Genomic DNA, 16,915 nt, shown 5'->3' with positions numbered 1-16,915 from the left:
CCATGTGGGATGGACAAAAACAAAGACCAGAAGATGGTGGTGTTAGAAGCCAGGTGTACAGACTGGTGTCCATGTGGGATGGACAAAGACCACAAGAGGGTGGGGATTAGAAGCCAGTGTGTACAGACTGGTGTCCATGTGGGATGGACAAAGAGCAGCAGATGATTGTGATTAGAAGCCAGTGTGTACAGACTGGTGTCCATGTGGGATGGACAAAGACCAGAGGCTGGTGATGTTAGACAGGCAATGGAGTAATAGCCTGTAAGTGTAATACAATTTTCGAAATTTCCGGAAATTGAGAACACGTTTGCTCCGATTTGCAAACTGCGAACGCGGTCACGTGGGTGTAACAACAGACAGACACACACACACACACCCCCACCCACACACACACACACACACACACAGACACGTCGAAATTAGAACCTCTCCGTGACATACGTCACTCGGAGAGGTAAAAAGTAGTAAATTTACATTCCTGCCAAGTCTCGTTTTTCGCTATCGTTTTTCATTTTTTTAAAGTTAATTTGACATTTTTTCCACTAACAAAATATTAGCAGCTGGCTGCCGAATATGTTGTAAAGAGGGAAAATATACTAATGGTACTAGGGCTAATGGATATAAGGATATGCACTACTTTCTTACTAGTTAACCATTATCCCCATTACAAAAGAATTAAAACTGTCCGGGCACTCGCTAATCGTGCACTATTGGGGGTTGCGAGATACATACGAAAGGTGTCTAGGGGAATTTTACTATTTAACTTAAGGTCCGAAATACTGTCTAGGGGAAAATTATACGAACGTAGGTTTAAAGTAATAGAGGTTATTGAGATTGGCCAAGAAACAAATAATTTAATAATATTCTATTAATCATTTAACACTCATACTACCTCCTAACGTTAGGTAAACTACTAACTAAAGTTACTTAAACACTACTAATATTTAGATAAACTAATAATAATCAAACACTACTATTTATACAGATTGCCGAATAATTTAAAACATGCAACTTAAACATAATGGATACGAGGGCGTTAATTTAACGCTTAGTGTAGATACCAAATGGTTTAAAAGTACTTATCGAACTTTGTCACAGAGAGACGTCCTTTTCAACTGGATCTATTGTTCTTCGCGTCAGTTCCTTTTCTTTTAGTTTTGGACGCTGAACGTGATTGTTCAAACGCGCGCGCGATAGTTTACGCGCACCAACAACGGGGCACATATAACACGGCCGGATTACTAATTAATACCGCGGCAACCGTTGTTTATATCAAACGAACTTGATAATGGGCGCCGATGGACGGGAGGCGCTCCGGATCTGGTAACGGCCGGACTTGGTAATTTTAGCGTCGAGGGACGAGGGGTATTCAGGTGGCACGACGGGTTTTGGTTCGGTGACGCCGATCGCTTAGGTGTCTTGTTCGGCTAAGTATCAGGACTACTTCCCGGAGTAGGGTCAGGGCTCGTAAGTCTCCTCGTGGTCTTCCTTTCCTCCGTACAGCTCCGGCTGAAAACTCATCATAGTCCGTTCCGTCTCGTCCGTCCGCTCCGCTAACCAGGTCTTATCAAGTGTGTGGACAATGGGGCTCACAACAATTTTATAGTAATTTCGTGTCTTCAGAGAGCGTTCTGGGGCCGTATTCTGCAGAAAAAGTATGCTCCTCCTCCAGACTTAAGCTCGCTGATTGGTCGGTCAGGATCGAACTTAGGGCTTTTCATTGGCGGTGGCGGTTTTGGGGCAAAACTCATTTAAGACTTGTGAGAGGTTGAAATTTTCGAGCAGACGACATTGACACGTGTCAAAATATACACCAAATTCAAAGTAGTAATTTTAGAATTCAGCAAACCGTTCAGTATCATGAATCGGTAAATTGACCGGTTTTTTTTCGCTTTCTTTTTCCACCGGAACTTAGCAGACTACACTTCGTCGTTGCTAATGGCGGTAATGTCAGGTAATGGACTATATTGTTCTTGGTGTTGTTGAATTTAGAAAGAAAAACAACTTAATTATTGTTTTAAATACTTTTAGTTTACAAAATATAAGGGTTTGCGTTGTTATAATTTAAAAAATATGCCTTTGTTTTGTGGGAAAATTAAGTCTAACTCTGCCTGAAGTCGAAAAGGATTTACACCGAGGCTTATGACGAAGAAAGTCCTCTGTAGACTTTAGTAAGTAGTAAAGAAAGATTTTATTGTTTCTGTTATTTACTTATTGTTTGGTTCTGTTAGATAAGTCTCAAGCAACAGAGACACGCTAGTAAACGATTGGAACATGAAATGAGGCACCATCCCATAGCGAAGGTATTTCGTCATTGACCAAGATAATTGTGTTTTTATACAAATATGATTGCCTAATCCTTATGGGTCATGAAAGCCTGATTCGTTATACTTATAGTATATATTCCATGACTGTCACAGCCATCTTCCCTTGCACTTGGCAACCGTACCTATTTTATAACCAAATCACCAACAGCGAAAGCAATTCTTGTACCTTTTAGAAAGCAACTATTGCATGTAATGTTCAACTGGTAAATAATGTTGCACACATGTCTAACAAATAGAAATATTCATATGCTATTCTTTTATTATAGATTTGTGGTAATGACGTGTTTGACATTAACCCGAATGGGAACTATTTTTGACCTCTATAGTAAGAATTTCTCTTCATTTTCTTCTGTTACTAACAGGTTTATTTTAGCAAATTAAAGATAGCAATACAGGGACAATGTACTTTAATAACTTCATTCACTGTCAAAACACCACACAGCAGAGGAAGGATAACTGGATAAAACATCAGGGAACACAGATAGTTTAAATGATGTCAATGAGGAAGATTGTTGGTTGGAAGAGATCAAGAAGATATTGAGCATCTTGAAAGGCGATATATGAAAGAAGACTGCGTCTACAATGGTGAGCGGTAAAACTGGAGGCCGAAACAGTTACGTCCATGAACTCCTAAAATGTACCTTTATTCCCAGTTTTAAACTGGACATTTGTCAGCATGCCATAAATTGTTAGCTATCTTATACTCGAATTCGGATATTCTCCTGCAATGTATGTAAATATGTAGTTAGTAAATGTCCAACTTTTAAGGAACTGTGGGAGAAATAATAATGAAACACAAGAATATGTTGACTCCCTGTTTCCTACCCACTCAAATGTTACAGTTTTATTGTCTTAATTCATTTTTGCGTGGCATCTTCCCTTAAATACATAGGGGTGCTCGAAACATTAAAGACGGATCACTTCAAATAAAGATAAAAAAAATAGCCATAGAATCACCAATAGGCTTACTAGTTCCTATAGTGGCACATGTTTTAATTGACTCTTCGTTAAATGACGCAGTGGACATAACACATTTTACTACGTTTAATTGTGAATTAACAATAAAGGGGTAGTAGCGAATAAATCAATAATTAAAGTTTAATTTGAAACACGTACGTTTTTAGAATAGAATATGCAAAATGAAGGTCATTTTAAATCATTTGTTTCAGTAATGCTTCTTGAATTGCTGAAATGTGCAATTGGAAATACAAATATGGAGAATCTTCTTTTAAAACTGCAACAAAGATGATCAATAAGCCTTTTTCCCTTTTATAGGATTTTAGGTTCGATACATGATTTCCATTAATACAATCTTATAATGGTAATTCATAAACAATAATGCTCAAGAAAATAAGCACATGAATGCCAGTCCTCCTTCATCCAAATACCATTCCAACAGACTCATACATTTGCCTACATCAGATAATAATACCATAGATGTGCATTTAGTGGCCGTCTAATAAAATGGTCTTATAGATATTGAAAATAAGAAACTAATTTACATCGAGAATCCTATGTGATAAAGTCAAAATAAACTCAAGTTTTATTTAAATAATGTTGCTAAACTGTTTTTAGTAACAGCTCATCGTTCAGTCTCGACATTGGTTCCTCTCCATTACTTATTTTCCTATAATTGATTCTTTATTACCATAATAATAATTAGTTAAGTTTGATTTGTTTATCTTATCCAAACCTTTAAAGAGCTCACCTCATATTTGTATAGGCGCAAATCACATACTCGTTGGTAGTTTATACTTGCAACAACTATGCCAGCCTTTTCTTTAAAGGGATGCCTTAGAGTAAAGCATGCTCAACTAAAAAAAGTGTTAATACCTTAATATGCAAGTTGATTACAACACTTCAATGTTGGCAGATATCCTTATAGGAAGTGCCCACCCTAGATAATTCTCCATTGTCATTACCACAAATCTATAATAAAAGAAGAGCATATGAATATTTCTATTTGTTAGACATGTGTGCAACATTATTTACCAGTTGAACATTAATGCAATAGTTGCTTATTAAAAGGTAGAAGTATTTATTTCGCTGTTGGTGCTTTGATTATAAAATAGTTACAGTTCATGGTACCAAGTGCCAGGGAAGATGGCTGTGACAGTCATGGAATATATATTATAAGCATATCGAATCAGGCTTTCATGACCCATAAGGATTAGGCAATCATATTTGTATGAAAACCCAATTATCTTGGTCATGGCCAATGAATGACGAAATACCTTCGCTATGGGATGGTGCCTCATTTCATGTTCCAATCATTTACTAGCGTGCCTCTGTTGCCTGATACTTATCTTACAGAACCAAACAATAAGTAAATAACAGAAACAATAAAATCTTTCTTTACTACTTACTACAGTCTACAGAGGACTTTCTTCGTCATAAGCCTCGGTGTAAATCCTTTTCGACTTCGGGCACAGTTCGACTTCATTTTCCCACAAAACAAAGGCATATTTTTTAAATTATAACAATGCATACCCTTATATTTTGTAAACGAACAGCATTTAAAACAATAATTTAGTCAACAACACCAAGAAAAATATAGTCCATTACCAGCCATTACCGCCATTGTAGTGTATTATTTAAAAACATGCATCAAATTTTTTATAGCGGTATCTTGTAAAGACGTTACTTTAACGTCTTCTATTTTTTGTTTTTTTTTCTCGGAGATTCTATTATATTTTCTTCTTCCATTTCGGTCACAAGAGCGTGTCTCTTACTTTGATTCGCTGTATAAAATAACTATTTCCCTTTTACTAAATTTTTTAGTCCATTTTAAAAATATAAGATACTCACCTTTTTATAGAAATATGTTATCGCAAATTGTTATATTTAACGCCAAACAACCTTGTCTTTGCTTTATAAAAACAACTGTTAGTTATAAAGGAGCAAAATATATTTTTCAACTAGGTATAGGCGCTATATTATTCACCTTGAGGTATAGCGAACCAACCTATTCGTTATACGTATATTTCGAATTATCTTTGACATCAACCAACCTTGTCCTTGTTTTATAAAAACAACTGTTATAAAGGAGCAAAATATATCCTTTACAAAAGTAACGTTGGTTCGCTTGTTAAGGACTCTCGATAAGGGGATTCGAACTCGTACTTCATAGAACAACGAGTTTAAAGGCAGATACGTTAACGAGCGAACCAATGATACTTGACGGTATATTCGGTTGATGACTATAGTACCGTGGATTTATTAATATAATATGATTCTTTCCCCCGTTACGAAAAGTATATCTGCTGGATAACCAAGTTCACTACTAGCAATAAGTTACTGTATTCAGATCTACAAACTATTAAATTCTCCCCGCCATAACAATAGTCATGTCTTTATCGAATGTACCTTCTCTGTATACCTTGGCTAAAGTAGCGTCGCGCGAAACTTTTAATATACTATACGAGTATGAACTCGCTTCTCGGCATGATCTTTATTCGGGTTGTTTGCCCAGTCATATCGCTACAGCACTTGAAGATTCACTCGCTACCGCCGGTCAGTGTCTCGATTCAAACATTTTAAACTATCTTTCGGCACAAGATGTTTTCGATACTCAAGTTAAAGCACATTATAAACTTTCATTTCTACAATACAATTATGTTATGACGCGCCCCTCACAATTACCGTACAATATTCCCGATTGGTGTAACGGTAATCACGTTGTAAAAGACTATTTTAAATTAGAAAATGTTTTTTCATGCCCCAAAAAAAACCCACATTGTTTAAGGTGTCACGAAAACGATTCAAAACGTATATTAAAACTTTGTTCCACGTGTTATTATGATATCGATATGAATATTGAGAAAGACTTTGATCAAGTGGCCCGTGTGAAATATCATTCAATTATAGACAGGGACGATATTTACGACAATATCGTTCTGGATAAGGGTAACAATTGGTGTAACAATTGTTACACTACCCCCTTATTCACTATTTTTACGGAAACCATTTGTAAAGAAACATTTAAAAATATTTACCACGCCGTTAAACGTCCCCTAATATTCGGTGAAACAGACGTTGAATTCAAAATCTTAAAATACCCTCGCTTGTAATATTACTTTTAACGTATAAATTTAAACTTTACCCCCAGTTCCCGTGTAATTTAAAAATCCTTTTTTGTAAATATTCCCTATATCACGTAATGCATAGTGTACATGTGTATTTTCACAAAGTTTCTGTAAGACTCAATATCATATCGAACATAATAACACGTGGAACAAAGTATTTAGTTTATTATTAGTTTATTTAGTTTATTATTAGTTTATTTAGTTTATTATTATTAGTTTATTTAGTTTATTATTATTAGTTTATTTAGTTTATTATTATTAGTTAATTTAGTTTATTATTATTAGTTAATTTATATATTGTGTTTTTATAACATTAAAGTAAAACGAAATAAGTTTCCGTACATTCCCAATATCAATCCAATTATTATTGCAGTGTAAAGCCGAGAAAGAGGGAAATACGTTAAAATTATCCACGTCGTAAAATATTTTCATGTCATAAGAACTTGCGATTAATTTAACCTGTATATATATATTATTATAATTCAAACCATTCTCATCGGATATAAATATCCACTTTGAATTGAACTATATGTCTTCCCACAATATTATTTTCAGAGCATTTCTCAACATCCAATTCTCAAGCGTCCAAACATTAATTACCGAACGTCAAATAAGTTCTGTTACCCCTGAATTTTAGTCATGCCACCTATTTTGCTCCATGAACTATATCTGCAACTTACACCTGTATTTTAGTCATGCCACCTATATTGCTCCATAAACTATCTCTGTTACAACTGTATTTTAGTCATGCCACCTATTTTGCTCCATAAACGTTCTCTGTTACACCTGTATTTTAGTCATGCCACCTATTTTGCTCAATAAACTATCTCTGTTACACCTGTATTTTAGTCATGCCACCTATTTTGCTCAATAAACTTTCTCTGTTACACCTGTATTTTAGTCATGCCACCTATTTTGCTCCATAAACTTTCTCTGTTACACCTGTATTTTAGTCATGCCACCTATTTTGCTCAATAAACTATCTCTGTTACACCTGTATTTTAGTCATGCCACCTATTTTGCTCAATAAACTTTCTCTGTTACACCTGTATTTTAGTCATGCCACCTATTTTGCTCCATAAACTTTCTCTGTTACACCTGTATTTTAGTCATGCCACCTATTTTGCTCCATAAACTATCTCTGTTACACCTGTATTTTAGTCATGCCACCTATTTTGTTCAATAAACTATCTCTGTTACACCTGTATTTTAGTCATGCCACCTATTTTGCTCAATAAACTATCTCTGTTACACCTGTATTTTAGTCATGCCACCTATTTTGTTCAATAAACTATCTCTGTTACACCTGTATTTTAGTCATGCCACCTATTTTGCTCCATAAACTTTCTCTGTTACACCTGTATTTTAGTCATGCCACCTATTTTGCTCCATAAACTATCTCTGTTACACCTGTATTTTAGTCATGCCAACTATTTTGCTCAATAAACTTTCTCTGTTACACCTGTATTTTAGTCATGCCACCTATTTTGCTCCATAAACTATCTCTGTAATCAAATTAATTATAATCTTACTAGTAGATCAATCAAATACTACATTGTTATCTTTAGCTGGTTCATACCATTAAGCTGTAGAGATAATTTTTACACGTTAATGATGAAACATCCGCTGATTTAACGTTAGCGAAAACTTTTCAAGGGAAATAATAACGAACAGAACTGTATAGATTCTTTCATTCAAAATCATTTTACATTTCCATTTTTTAAATTCAAATTCCATATGAAAGATGAAACCCATTGCTAGTCATTGGATCAATAACATGTTTTCTTAATTTTTGACTACGTAGCAATTGTAAATTGAGGCTGAGTTTTTTAAAGGTGTTTATAACACGATTTTTTTTAAATGATATTAATTTTGGTTTATGTTAAATAGCACACTGTTCAGTTGTTCTGCTACTATGGCTTCTCAAAGAAGTCAAAGTTTCTGAAAATATTGGAGATAAATGTCTCTTGCACGCAAGCCTACGTTACTAAAAATTGCTTCAATCTTACTGTTCACGAGCTTGAGCCAGCTCGGGCTCGTGACGAGCGAGCCGAGTTCAAGCCGAGCCACCAATTTGGCGGCTCGATCAATTAACGAGCGAGCGTTTTTATTGTCGAGACGAGCCGACAGGCATCGAGCCACTCTGACTCGCGAGCCGGCTGGCGAGCTTAGTCACTGAAATAGTGCTTTCCTTTTATAGGCCAGGACAGATAGGCTAAAAAAGGCTTGACCTAGAACATTTGTCCCAACAAAAAATATACTAAAAGTCCCCTGCTGTAGAGCGCGAGCTTTCGCCGCCATCTTGGAAAATGGCCGCCAGGAATGCCAGCATCAATGTATTCCACATTCTTCTTCAAAAATTACGAAAATTGGTTCATATTATGAATGTTACCACGTGAACATCATAGTAAAATTTCACAGCTCTTTGTTTGATAGTTTGGTCGTCATATTGGTAAATGGCCGCCGTGAATGCTAGGTATAGTTTATTTCACCACGTTGTTGGAAAATTATAGATATTATAATGAACGCTGTGTGAACCTCATAGTAAAATATCATAAGATAGTCTGGCCGCCATGTTGGAAAATGGCCGCTGGGAATGTCATTTAGATACAGAATACTTTTCAAAAATTATGAAAATTGGTAAATTTATTGTTGAAGACCGTCTAAACATCACACTTGAACATTGAAGACGTGCTGCTGATAGTTTGGGCGCCATCTTGGGAAATAACTGCGTGAAATGCAAATATGTTACCGATATATAAATTTTTTCAATATTTCATTACTGAGTAAAAGATTTTCATGAACGTATTAAACACCATAAAAATAATTATTTCCAAGTTATCGACCCCATCTTTAAAAATGGTCACTGAAAGATTACTATCCTAAAATCTGAAAAAAAGGAAAGCAAAGTGGTGTGAATGGGTCTTTCACTTTAGCGATAGTGAACCCATCGCCACTGTTCGGGATTAAATCGTTTCCCAGCTATTTGTGACTTAATATTTTCTTTAAAAACTCTCAACGTATTTGTAAGATGTTGATTCTCTGTAATTACTTTAAACGCCGCCTTATCATAACCACATCTAGTTACAGCATGTAAATGAGAAAAGTGCTCTCTGACCCTTTTTTCTCAAATGCCTCCATTTGAGATTCTCTTCTTGGTGACGTTTGGGTTTCAGATTTAAGAAGGAAGACGTTCCAATTCGGGTGTGATAGTCTAGCAAAAGAGGTGTGGCTTTTAACTTCAGTTGTTGGTCGTTCAGATTCTTGTGACGAATTAATGGTTCGATGCAGGAGCGTGTTGTGTTTCATCAGGCATTTTCGACAATTTCCGGATTTACAATTCTGGAACTGATGATCGTTTCGCAGGCAATTGTAGCACAACGAATGCTCCTTAACAATTTTCCATCTGTCGTCGATAGTCGATTTGATCAATGACTCACATCTATAAATGGCATGTGATCCTCCGCATATGATACAAGTATCTTTAACTGCGCCATGATGTGTGATTGTGCTCTTCCGTTGGTTGCTTATTGGGACGGCCTTGGACTTATGCGCAGGGGTAGAGGCTGAGGCCAATAGTGCCCGGGCTCGTTGCTCGAGAAAAATTGTAAGCTCATTGAAGGTTGGTCTTGTGGTAGTTGTAAGAGACAATTTCCACTGCTTCCTTGATTCTGAGTCGAGTTTCTCTTTGACTATATGAAGAAGTATGACATCCCAATGTTGGACCAGCTCATTGAGTACTCGTAGAGAGCGGATGCACTCGGTCGTGGTGTCAAGTAGACCCCGAATCGCTGTTGCCGACTCGTCCTTGATACTGGGTTGGTGAAACAGTCTCTTGATCTGTGCATCGATGATCTCTCTGGTGTTGTTGTATCGACCCAATAAAATGCTCCATGCTTCGTTGTAATTGGCATCGGTTGTCAAAAATGATTGAACGAGGACGGCTGCCTCACCACGGAGGGACGATTTCAAGTATTGTAGTTTTTGAGCTCCCGACAACGATGAATTGTGAACTGTGGCCGTAAAGAGGTCATGGAATGTAAACCACTCTGTATAATTACCACTGAATGCTGGAAGCTCCATTTTCGGAATTTTTATGTCCGCTGTTGTTTGTGCTGTTATGGGTTGTGGAGCTACTCTCTGATGTGCGATAAGTAGTCCAGTGAAGAACATGCTTAGCTCTTCCGCCCGTGTAATAAGGTCGTTGTATTCCTTTTCATTTGCATCACTGTACATATTTCTACGACGACCTCTTGTACGTTTTCTAATTCGGTTAAGACCTTGTCCGTCCTATGTCTTGACAGCAAGATCCCCAAGCGGTTGAGTTGTATGAGTGACGCGGATACCTTCTAACCTGGTTATTTGCCCGTTGATAGCCCGACGTTTATTCTATAAGACGTCCATGACTCGTGCTTGAGTTCAGTACTTATGTTCCAATCAGACTGCTTCTATACGCATGAATTGCGGCCAGTTCTCCCAGATGAGTTGTAGCTGCTCACTGATGTTTACGAGATCCGGCTCGACGGACCAGAAAATGAACGCGCATACAATCCGAAATACGACATACGAAGTACTCTAACTAAATAATTTAAATATAATAACAGTTTTATTCACGTATTTTACTACATCGTCTAATTCCGATAAAACAACAATAACAACTGACTTTTTCTTCCAAAGGTTTGCTTATTTATACAATAAATTTTCAATAGTAAAAAACATGTTAGCCTATTATTAGATTACAAGGAAATCGCCTTTTTTACATAGCTTGCTAAAAACATTAGTTAAAAAACATGGTCGTGAACAGGGCCAATATTTCGGAACGATGGGAAGTATCTCAATTTCGGGAGAAAGAGAGGGCCAATATGGCGGAACGAAGGAAAGACTCTCAATTTCGGGAGAAAGAGAGGGCCAATATGGCGGAGGCCCACAAATCGATCCCGTCCGGTTTCTCAGTCGCGTTGGACTTTTCGCCATTACTAGAGGAGGAGGAAGACCTTTTCTTCCCAGCGAAATGGCGTTACTTCTGGTAGGCCGTTGCTCCTCATAACGTTAACATTAGCGAGCTTGGGGTGGCAGTGGAACGAGCATACGCTTGTAAAACTATCAGGGGGTTTAGGGAAAAGGGGAGTACCAGTATGGTGCAGCGAAGGCAAGGGCCTGAATTTCGGGAGAAGGAGAGGGCCGATCGTTATCGTGAAGGAGCGCGAACTTTTAAAACTGCATCTGAGGTGTGTTTCGGCTGGAATGTCATTGAAAAGCACTATAAGAGGGAGGTTGAACGGATGAAAAAGAATTTGCCAAAGCTAGTCAAGGGTCTACAAAAGAGTCCTGTTGAGAGGGACTCCTGGACGAAATTAAACGTTAAACCTGCCAAGATAATGCAGGTATGCAAATTCAAACGTTAAACAAAATTGGTCAATCGATAATTAAATTTGGAATATATAAATTGTTCCAGCAAGAGGAAATGATAATGGCTCTTTCGTTGTATGCGAAACCAACTAGCAGCAAAAGAGATTCAGATGGCAAGAATATATTAATCAAGGCGCCTGTTGATGCTCCGGAAGTTTTAGCAGTACACGATTATCTTAAAGCTTGCAACGAAATATTCGAAAGAGGAATCCTTCAAAGGTTTAGCTTATGGCGTTTAGACCACCCTGTTTTAGAAAGAATTGATCATGGCTTAAATAACTTTTCTTCTTGGCTTGACTGGATTGAAGGTAAGCCTAGTTCTCACCACGATCTTAATCAAAATTATTTCTAAAATGTGCATTTTAGATGACCCTGACTTCAAACAGTCGAATTTCTTATCGTGGCAGATAGAGGATTTGGTATTTAAATGTTTTTTAACATGTCTATGATAAAATTAATTAATCGTGTAATTATTTAACTGTTTAGACGTGGGATTTGTTGCGCATTATGTACTTTGGCTTCCGAAACCTCTGTACAGATTATTTGACAGATAATCCAGGTTATTTCTTGTGTCCTGGTAGGATAAATGGCAGTGCCGTTGAGACGCTTTTCAGCCAAATTAAGTTTAGTGCAGCCGGAAAGCTATCGGGAATTAACTTTGCAACGGCAAGACGGGCATTTTTGTTAAAAAATGACGTTCATGGTAAACATTTTTCTCATGGTGATTACCGAACAGCTCCATTAGCGGTTGCAGACATGGTTTTACAGAAAAATAATTGAATTAAAATTTAAAATGAGATTTTATTGTGTCATGTTCTAGCTATCACAATTTTGAATACAATTAAACTTTTTATAAACTTAAAAGCTTTCTTGGTTTGATAACCCATTTAGGACGAATGGGACTAGAGGGAGCAAATTCCATAGTATCACATGGTTTACTTTGGTTAAGTTTGTATTTGGGATTTAAACGTTTTGTTTTTGAACTTTTGATCACAGTTTTTGACTTAGAATCTTCCATGTTTTCTAGTTTCTTCTTGGAATTTTTGTTTTGATAGGAACTGTTAGGCTTTGGACCGCTCTTATTAGTTTTAAGCGTTTTTTTTTTAAGCGTCTTCAGATTTCTTTTTCTGGCTGAGTTCAATTCTATAAATATCATCTCGAAGCATTGTTCCTCCTTTTGAAAGCCCTTTCCTTGCATCTACCTTTAATTAGTTATATGATGTGAAAAGGCCTCTACTCTTGCATGTACCATTTTTCTAATTAACATTTTGTAAAATGCTTCCCTATCATCAATCTCGAATAAGCGGCGATCTTCATTTTCCATGTTCTTAATGTAATTTTCAAATAATTCTTGTAAATTAACAATATTTTTCATGTGAGAACAAATAACTTTAACTGCATTTGATCCATACGCTTTCATAGTATCTTTCTGAGTTATTTTCATGAGCTCATTTTCAAACCTAAAAAGAAAAGGATTTAAATAGTTTTTTGGGAAAAACATTCCACCACGATGTCTTTCTCTAAGGGCCTCTTGCAGTTCCTTCCTTTCCTCTTGATTCATGGTGATGGATGTAATGAAGTTGATAATTTTATTGTTTGGCTTATTTCTTCCATTCCAGACTTCTTTAAAACTATTGAAAATTTGGCCCAGACATCCACCTGCTAGCGATATCAGTCTTACTTCTTGCTCTCCGTCACTAAAACATGATGGGCTTGTGCTCTATGAATAGGAAGTCGCGGATATGGAAGATATATCTCTCGTTTTTATTTCAATGACTTTTCTCATCAAAGTATCAAAAGTAGCATAAGCAATAGAGTGGAAAATAGAGATAATATCGCTTTTTGAGGTGCCAGATACTTCTAACCAATGCATTTTCAGTATCTCAGTAATGGTCTCTTCAATTTCATTTTGGCACAATGATTTGTCAATATTAATCACCAAACCTTGGCAGATTAATCCAAGAGAAGTAAACCATAGTTTTTTCCATCTGCATATGTTAATCATCGTCATTAACCATTATATCATCTCCAACATCTTTAAAATGTTTTTCGAAGAGCATCCTTAATTTAATGACTAGTGTTGAGAAAGAAACAGAACCCTCAGGGCCAAGTCCAAACTGCACAAGTTCCATTGTAGAGGTTTTACACCATCAACTTTACTTTTACATTTGTGCTTAAATCTTCTTCTGAAATGCTTCTTATACTTGCAAGGACGTCTCCAAAATGTCTTGTTTCTTTAGGTTTTTTCAATTTTTTTTGGTCTTTTTAGTGACAGTGGTGTTGATTTTTATCTGCCATACTCTAAATATTTGATAACATCAAACTTAATAAAAATAAATACCAAAACATAACACCTAAAACCACGATAAACCTATAACACGCGAGTTTCGTTGCTAAGGCTATAACCATCATGACACAAAAATCGAATTAATTTTACAATTAATCATTAATTAATAACGAAATACCTTAAATTAACGCTATAAAGATAATATTAGCCCTTTAAACTTAAACCTATCCCTTTAAAACAAACTGAAAAGAAATTCACGGTTTCCAAAAATAACTGCAATGAAAGAGGAAATAGCCCATCAAAATTGACAGCGAACTTTCTAGATCTATCCTATACCACAGTATCCACAGTGGAAAATGAAACACCTAGCAACGAAAACTTTTTCCAAGAAACCAGAGAAATACTACGCTTATTTAGACCACCAAGCAACAAGACCTTGAGTCACTATCCTGGTAACCCTTAAATCGAGGAAGAAGAAAAAAAGATCCTGAACCCCTATGAAGAATGTGGAAGAGGAGCTACTTGGCGTAAGAAATTAAAAAACTTGAAACTATTGTTAAAGAACTTGGATTATGGTTGACGGATTGATTCATTTTAAAAAAATCTTATATTTCTATTTTTGAACATTATTTTTTTAGTGCATAATTGCACGCTTTAAACCTAACAAACCCTCTAAATTTAATTTTTAAAATCTTAACGGCTATAGGAGGTAATCCTATTGAGGAGCCATTTTAAAGAGGTTATAAATTGCAAACCTCCCTTAGATGTAAGTTTAAGTGTCTTGTTCAATTTTTTTTTACCCCTATAAAAGTTTGTGAAAATTTATGAATGGGGCTTTTCCTGCCAATAGGGTAATGACGTCTGGTGTTGCCAGGAATCCCACCCATTTACTATAATAATCTATCCCAACAATAATATACCGGTTTCCACCTTCTGATACTACGAAATAATCAATTCCAATTCGTTGCAACGGTGCGTAAAGCGGTGAAATTCGTTAGAGGAGTCCACTCTGTCTCATTGGGCGGCTTTTCGGTTTTGAGAGTCGGCGCTAAAAAAAAAAACATAATTAGTTACTTGAAAAATATATTTTGGCCAAAAGAATCTTCTCATCCATTTCTCCGAATGAAATTCGTTAGGAATGCTAGAGATGAATTTCAAAAGGACAGATATATTTGCAATTATATGCTTTAAAAATAACTAGCTAAAATATTTTTACCCAAATGGTTTAGCTAAAGATTTCCTACACCGACATTGACTTGATGGTTAAAAAATTAAAAACGTTTCACAAAGGCTTGTCCCGTAGCTAGGGCTCAGCAAGTGCTGAAATGGTTTATTATATTTACCTTTTTTGCCTATAATAATCCGTTAGGGGTTTATGCAAAGAATAAAATAGATTAAAAGTAAAATATGCGTAATTAAAATCGTTATGTTTAGATTTACAGGGAATATAAGCTGGCAGTCGAAACTTTTGCTTATACGAACTTTCATCATCTACGAACTTTCACTTTTGAAAAGTAAGATTAACATAAAAGTTATTCCCTTGTGGCATGTTTTATCCTTATTTCGAGCGCAATTACAGAATATTTTTTTAAAAAATATTGTAGATTATGTTAGGTAAAACACTTATCTGGTACTCGTAAAACTCAAAGTGAAAATACATAATTAAATTTAACAACAACGTCTATATCTACGGCTTGGCAATTGAAGCCTCCATACCCCACTTAGTACCCCATACATTTGCTCAAGGTTAAAACTTTGTGCCGTTTTCGGATGTTTGTAAGTCGATTAAATGTCTGACCTAATAAGTAGTCTCACCCTCGTTGCTAGAGGGCTAAATTAATTCGTCCCATAATTTTCCCTATATATTTCCCAAGAAAGCTCCAAAGTTATTTTACAAGGATATTACAAAGATATTTCCAAAGCAATTTAAAAGAAAAAGATGCCAATATTCCCCAATTTCCCAAGGAATTTTTTAAAGAGTTCTAAAGATTTTTGTGATGGATAGCTATTACTGCAAGGATTTGAGCAAAACTCTAGTGTCTCTCAATAGTGGCAATATCTTTGGAATTTCCTCGCGAAATATCTTTGGAATTTTCCCGGGAAACATATTTGGAATTTTCTAGGGAAAAATCTTTTGGAATTCTCTTGGGAAATATCTTGGGAATTTTCTAGGGAAATAATCTCTGGAATTTTCTAGGGAAATATCTTTGGTATTTTCTTGGGAAATATCTTTGGTATTTTCTTGGGAAATATCTTTGGGCATTTTCTAGGGAAATATTGAAATATATAAAAGGGAAGTAAATTTAAAGTAAATGCGACAATGATTTTAAGGGTTTTTGAGAATTTTGCGTGATTGATGCTCTTAAATTTTCATTATGATATTTAGATTGTTACACAGCGCGTGACGGTCACTCCTGTCCTCCGAAAAAAACAACTAATTTAAAGGGGTGTCATCTTTGTTTTGACCGAGGCAGTGATAGAAAAATGGAGGATGCGGGGAATACTTGTACTAAAATGGATATAAATGTAAAGATAGAATCAGTGAATGTTTTTGAATCAAAGTTTTATCGTAGAGTTTTGCTGACGTTAATCCTCAAAAGCGGAATAGTTCGGTTTTCGGGAGAGTGGTGCAGTTTGTTTTTTATAAACGCGAAACCGACTGAAAAAATCTGTCGTTTTTGAAAGTATTTAAAGAATTTGTTTTTCAGTTGATCGATTTCTATTTGATTGTTAAAGTCCTAAGCTAATTCTTAGATTACGTTTTAAATTCTTCTAAGTTTTTTAAAATGAAGACTTAATTCTTCTAA

At 35.9% G+C, this 16,915-nt stretch overlaps 1 long non-coding RNA gene across 2 annotated transcripts; it reads right to left on the bottom strand.

The window, feature by feature from the left end:
- Positions 1-3,673: 3,673 nt before the first annotated feature.
- Positions 3,674-4,238, bottom strand: LOC149666784 (uncharacterized). Of its 2 annotated transcripts, XR_016368248.1 has the most exons (4): positions 4,161-4,238; positions 4,036-4,106; positions 3,830-3,966; positions 3,696-3,740 (listed from the first exon to the last, which is right to left on the bottom strand). It is a non-coding gene; the product is annotated as an uncharacterized LOC149666784 (long non-coding RNA). The 2 variants fall into 2 exon arrangements; XR_016368247.1 differs by having other exon boundaries at positions 3,674-3,966.
- Between the last annotated feature and the right edge of the window lie 12,677 nt (positions 4,239-16,915).

This window comes from Phalangium opilio, unplaced genomic scaffold (assembly GCF_054372755.1).
Source record: "Phalangium opilio isolate 3A_F unplaced genomic scaffold, DU_Popi_V2 ptg000060l_1, whole genome shotgun sequence".
Classification (NCBI taxonomy): Eukaryota; Metazoa; Arthropoda; class Arachnida; order Opiliones; family Phalangiidae; genus Phalangium; species Phalangium opilio.
Note: the sequence above shows the minus strand (reverse complement) of the source record. Positions and strands in the feature narration are given on the sequence as shown.